Source organism: Octodon degus, unplaced genomic scaffold, assembly GCF_000260255.1.
Source record: "Octodon degus isolate 3935 unplaced genomic scaffold, OctDeg1.0 scaffold00110, whole genome shotgun sequence".
Lineage (NCBI taxonomy): Eukaryota > Metazoa > Chordata > Mammalia > Rodentia > Octodontidae > Octodon > Octodon degus.
This window is the reverse complement of record NW_004524686.1, coordinates 3059558-3065671: the sequence shown is the minus strand read 5'-3', so window position 1 is coordinate 3065671 and position 6114 is coordinate 3059558. Positions and strand designations below refer to the sequence as shown.

At 34.3% G+C, this 6114-nt stretch overlaps 1 protein-coding gene across 4 annotated transcripts in view; it reads right to left on the bottom strand.

The window, feature by feature from the left end:
* Tbl1xr1 (transducin beta like 1 X-linked receptor 1) overlaps positions 1-6114 on the bottom strand; it is a 178314-nt gene that overhangs the window by 73497 nt on the left and 98703 nt on the right. The window lies entirely within an intron of this gene.

Sequence of the window (6114 nt, the reverse complement as noted above, 5' to 3'; positions counted from 1 at the left end):
CCCTCAACAGCAGACAGCACCAAGTCCTGTACTTTTGTCCTTAAACACATATACCTGATAAAACTTAAGAAAACAATCTAACAATATATACCAGAACAAAATTACCAGTATCACTCCCCTGGATTCTGAATCTATTACTTAATAAACACAAGTCTTGAGATACTCAGAGCTAATTTGAAAATCCAGACTTATTGCTACTAACTGACCCAACAGCATACTGTTGGTAGGCACTACACTTGATGAAAAGATGATTCACACCTGGAAAGAACAGCGCAAGATTTCATCACATCACTCAAAATACATTTACTCAAATAGAATTTAAAATTTATGAATTAATATTTTCCATTTACTATTTTTAATTTGTGATTGGTTCTGGATAACTAAAACACAGAAAGCAAAACTGCAAAACAGTAATAAGGGCACACTACCTGTATTACTGTTCAAATTTCAAACATCCTTTTCCTTTTCTGCAGAATTATTTGTCCCTGACCCATTAACCTGGAACATGTAATTGACACGTGGTTAGCCAATGGAATCTGTATAGCAGTGACAGATACTACATCCAACCCTAAGATTTAAGGATTAAATCAGACTGTATGCTAGCTTTCTTGTTCTTTTCTTCCGCCATGACAATGAGTTATGTCCTGTATGTTATCTGTCCTAGAAATAAAAGCTTAAAGCCCTATTATCTTACATTTTAACTGAAATATACACAAAAACTAGTGATTCATTTTTCTTACTAAAAATATGCAATACGTAGTTCTAAAATACCTAGAACCAATTAATGACAATTAAATGGTAATAAGCGGGGGTTGGGGACATGGCTCAGTGGAATAAGAGCTTCCCTGGCAAGCACAAGGGCCTGAGTTCAATCCCTGGTTCCGCAAAAAAAAAAAAAAGGAAAGAAAGAAAGAAAGAAAAATGGTAATGAGCATCCCATCAAGATATATGTAGCCTCTTAAACATCTTCCACTAAGAGAAACCAGACTCCCTGGAGAAATGGCCAGTTTCAAGACTGAAGGAAGAAGCCTGAAACATCCTGACACATAAGAAGAAAGAAGAGAGACTACCAAAGACCAATGATATCATATCAAAAGCATAAGAGCCAACTTGAAAACTGCCAACTGTCAAAGAGGAACCAATTAGAAAAAAAAAACAAGAAACTACAGTAAATTAAATATACTTTATTAAATACCATAAGAATTAAAAGTAAAATCTCTTGTCCCTTACAAATGTACTTACATACTAGCAACTAATTTTCCTAAAAATTTGCTAAGTCAGTCAGGCACAGGCTTACCCAAACCCAGTTCTGTTTCAGGATATTCCAATACTCATAAAGGAGAGTCTTATATAGAATTCCGGCTAAGCAAAGCAGAAGCAATAAGATAAACAGAAAACCATCTTGCTATCTCTAAGAAAACAATAGATCTACAAATAATCACGAATGGTGCTAAGTATACCATGCACTAGGGGAAAATATGATGCAGAACTTTGTAATGGATTGAATCTTTGTCTATCTGGACTGCTGTAACAAGAAACACTTGGGACTTGAAAACTGATAAACAAGTTAACAGTTCACACTTCTGGAGACTAGATCAAGGTGTCAACAGAAATGGTGTCTGTTAGAGCTCTTGACTTAATAATAGATGGCATCTTGATTCTGCATCTCTTTGTGACAAGAGTCAAAGATGAGTAAATAAGCTTCCCTAGACCTCCAATCTCATTTGTGAGGGCTCCAACACCATCATTCAGTCACTTCCTGAAAGGTTTGCCTCTTAATACCAACACGTGGGATTAGAGCTCAGTATGGATTATTTTTAAAGGATGCAAACACTCAGACCATAGCAGGCAGATTAGCACTTGAATCCACGAATCAATAATATCAGCATCATTTAATTCCTTTACCTCTTCTAAATTCTCACAAGGCTTGTTTTTTCCTGGGCCATTGGAACACATGAACTTTAATCCTTTTCTTTAATGTTATTGGCAAGGGCAGGGAAAAGCAAAAACATAAGGATAGTGACTCTAGAGAAGAAATACAGTAACTATTGTTTCATAGCAAACATGAATGTCAGTTTTCTAATCCTTACTTTGCCCAAATAAGATTTTAATTTGAATGCAAAAATTTAACTTTGACTTGTTTGTGCTTGAAATTAACAACTTGAGATTATGACTGGCTATGAGTTTACTAGACATACAATTTTTGCCAGAGACGTATCAATATCAAATTGCAGATAAGCATACTATTGTTTAAGTACAGGTATTGTATCAGAGAAGTCCCTGGCTGTCAACATAAATATGAAAGTACATTAAGTGTTCCAAGCACTGTGGATGCATCCATCAGGCTAACCCTGAGGCAGAATAGAGAACGCTCTTTCTCTCATTGCTCTCAAGATCACATCTTCTCTGGAGAGGAAATAGCCATTGTCATTTAAATGTACAGTCATCCTGTAAGTTAGGAGGAAGGGGGCATTGATGCAAAAAAGGGAGAACTTCACACTAACTGTGAAGATCAAAAAAGGAAAGAAAAAGAAAAAAAAAAGACCCATGGCAATACTACTATCAAAAACACTGTTGGGTACAAAGCATCTATTGTAATTTCTAAACTCACCAAAATTATCTAGGTTGGGAGAGGAAAAATAAAAATATAAAACAAAGAAAGACTTCTCCTCTACTTTGTTTTCAGCTGGTTACCTGGTTAGATCTGAGGATTATCTAATAATGTGAAGGATCTATTCATGGCCAGTATGAAAAAGTTCAAAAAATTTCTCTTTCAGTGATCTGTAGTTCAAGAAGCTTATTGTATTAAACTCAAGACAGCACTAAAAAAAGTTCTTCCTTTACTGTCATATAAAGGAAACAGGCTCACCTTAGTCTTTGCCCCTCCTTCTATTAGAAAAAAAGATACTTTCAGGGTCATACTTAACAACAACAATGAAAGAAAGTGAGAAACTAATTACAATAAATACAAGCATTCATCTTAAAACTAATTCTTTAGCTATACATTCTACCTCTCCAAGATAATACCAGATTACTCAATGCATAGGATTTGAAAGTTTTTTAAACACTGTGTTGACTCAATTAGCAACACTGGGGATGCCCACATACTCTTGTTTACTAAAAAAATGAAAGTGACATGAGAGCAAACACTTGCTCCTTATTTACTACTGTTATTGTGCCGCGAGAGACAGCATAACTACATAATTAGCCATTAAAAATAAATAAATAAATATAGCTCTTTCTTTTTACTAGTCAGTAGTTTTTAAATAACCAAAATACAATCCTCAATGACTAAAATTCAGTATTTTTTTCTCTTCTGCTCCCATGCTGATCATCATTACATCTCCAATTTCAATGATCTATGTATACTTTTTTTTTTTTTTTTAACACAGTATGAATGAAGAAAAAGAGCTATACTACAGATTCTATCCCCAGTGGTTCCCTAGAACTAGTGGTTCTTCTGTATAATGTTGTTATCAGAGTCACCTGTGGCAATTTTCCCAAAGTAATGACATAAACTTTGTGACTATTCTAAAAATTCTTCACTAAACCTACCAAGAAATAAATATAACCTAAGCATTTACTAAGTTCCTCAAGTCATACAAAACAGGGCTTTCATCATGCCACATTTCAAAACTTCATCTTTTAAATACAGTGCTTTAAAAGAAAACTCTTAGCCAGGTGTGAATTCAGGACCAGTCTAAACTACAGAGACCCACTCTCTAAAATAAGGAAAATAAAGTAAAATAAAATACCCACAAACTCTCTTTTAGAGTGTATCTTTGATATGCTCAGTTCCTAAGTATCACCCCAAGTTACTCATTCTTGTTATTACCTATGTTTCAATCCAACACTATGTTTCTGGAATATTAATTCTTCTCTTTCCACTTTCACCTGCCAATGAGAATGTTCGGAACCAAATGCTATGATTGTACCCTTCAGTTGAAGAAGTCTTCCCAACCTGCCTGAGTACTCTTACACCCCAAAGCAAAACCAGCACAGTATCTAAAATCACTTGGTCTCTGTGAACCATTTGACATTTTACTACATTTTTATTTCCTAATTAAATTTGCCAACAAAATGTTTCAAAAATGTCTCCAAAATTTTAACTTTCTTCCAAGATCTTATCTCATCAAAATCTCCTCCATCTTTAGTGAGATCTTTGGTAAACATTAGAACTTTCTTGATATTTTGTTCACTTCAAAAAATCTTTACTTTTACTTAGCCTATTCTGTGTCTACTCTTTGAAAAAGTAACTGATGTAAAAGAAAATAAACTGTATTGTAAATGTTGTATCTTTTAGGACTACTGTATTATTAACAACTTAGTCATCCCCAAAAGTAAGTAATGCAGAGGCTAACAAAATCACAACACCATTTCTCTGTCCCAGTACTAATTACCTACAAATAAAAAGAAGACATTTTCTAAGAAAAAGTGTATAACGACTGACATCTAGCTAGGTATGGTGGCACATACCTGTAATCCCAGGATTCTGGCAAGTTAGTTAGATGGATTATAAATTTGAGCCTACCTTAGATAGGTGAGATAGTGAGACTTACCTCAAAATTAAAACAGGGATTGGAAAATGGCTCAGTAGAAAGGCCTTGGGTTCAATCAAAAATAAAGCAAAGGAAAATAAGAAAGAGCTACTTAGTTAATAGTTAATAAGAAAATCAATATCCAAGAAACAAAGAGTAAAGTTGTACCCATTAAAATGGATAAGGATGCCTGTAATCCCAGCACCTGAGAGGCTGAGGCAGGAGAATCACCAGGAGTTTGAAGTCCAGCACAAGCTATGCAGTGAGTTCAAACCAACCTCAACTATATAGCAAGCCCCTGTTTCAAAACAAACAAACAAAAAATAAATAAAAATTAAAAGTCCATACAATGGGTAAACACATATGCCCTGTTATGTCTACTGCTAGCAAGAATGGAAGGAGAATTATACATAGTAATTCTTGATAACTTTTATTAAAATTACAAACATCAAATTCAACCATAAAAATTATCCCTTTAAAAAAGTCTGTCATGTGTTTAACATATATGTGTATACTCACAGACACGCACATCCCCTACAATTTAAATAAATCAAAGAAGTTTGTAAGAATGCTTATTTTAGAAACGCGGCATTTTTAATGTTGGAGGAAGGTGGAGTTGGTAATATAAGCATCCACTAACAGAAACAGCAAAATAAGATTATGTAATTCACACCATCCAGCTGTTCTTGGCTTTTCCATCTGACTCTGGAATCCCAACCCACTTTAAAGAATTAGAAAACTACTACCTTGTGCATTACTCTATTATCACATTCTATGATCTTTTCCACTCCAGCATTTCACTTTCAGCTCCATGATGCCAAACTGTATTTTCAAATCTCATAAACTAAGCATTCAAGTAATTTCTGTTCAACATCCCTAAAAATTCTTAGTTCTCTTGTCAACCCTGTTATTATCACTGATATTAACTTTTAGCAGGTTTTAAACTTTAGAAACATGTTGGATTCAACTTGGGAATTGAGCTTGCCCTGAAATCCTTTACAGCCAGTCTAGCACTTGTAAAATCCCTCTTGCAGTTGTATCTTTCTTCAGTACCTATAACATATTATCATAACACCCGCAGAGTCTTCTAAGTCTCATTACTTTTGACCTGTAAGTGTGGTTATGTCATGCATGTTCATAGCTATTTACCAACTTCTCATTCACTATAAAATCCTTTAACCAAGCCTTTTTTTTTAGCCCTACATCCTATAGTCCCAAAATACTTCTGTAGCCCTATGTTATCTTCCTTAAATATATTCTATGCTGAAAGTGAGTGTACTGGTATCATTCTTACATGTTCCACAAATGTCCCCTTACTTCTTTTTCAGCTCTTTGTTTCTACTATAACTGCTGAAATTCTTCTATTCTTCAAATGCAATGCCTTTATGATACCTATTTAAAACCTATTATTAAGGATGCTGGGATCCTATCCCCTAGCAATCATTTAAAAACTACACAGCAATAAATATGATTAGGCAAGAAATCGAAACACTGAAATTTTCTTTTGGATGCTTTTGGCTTCTGACATTAATCCAACCACTTTTACTTTTTTGAATCCAGTTTTATTTGATGGTAA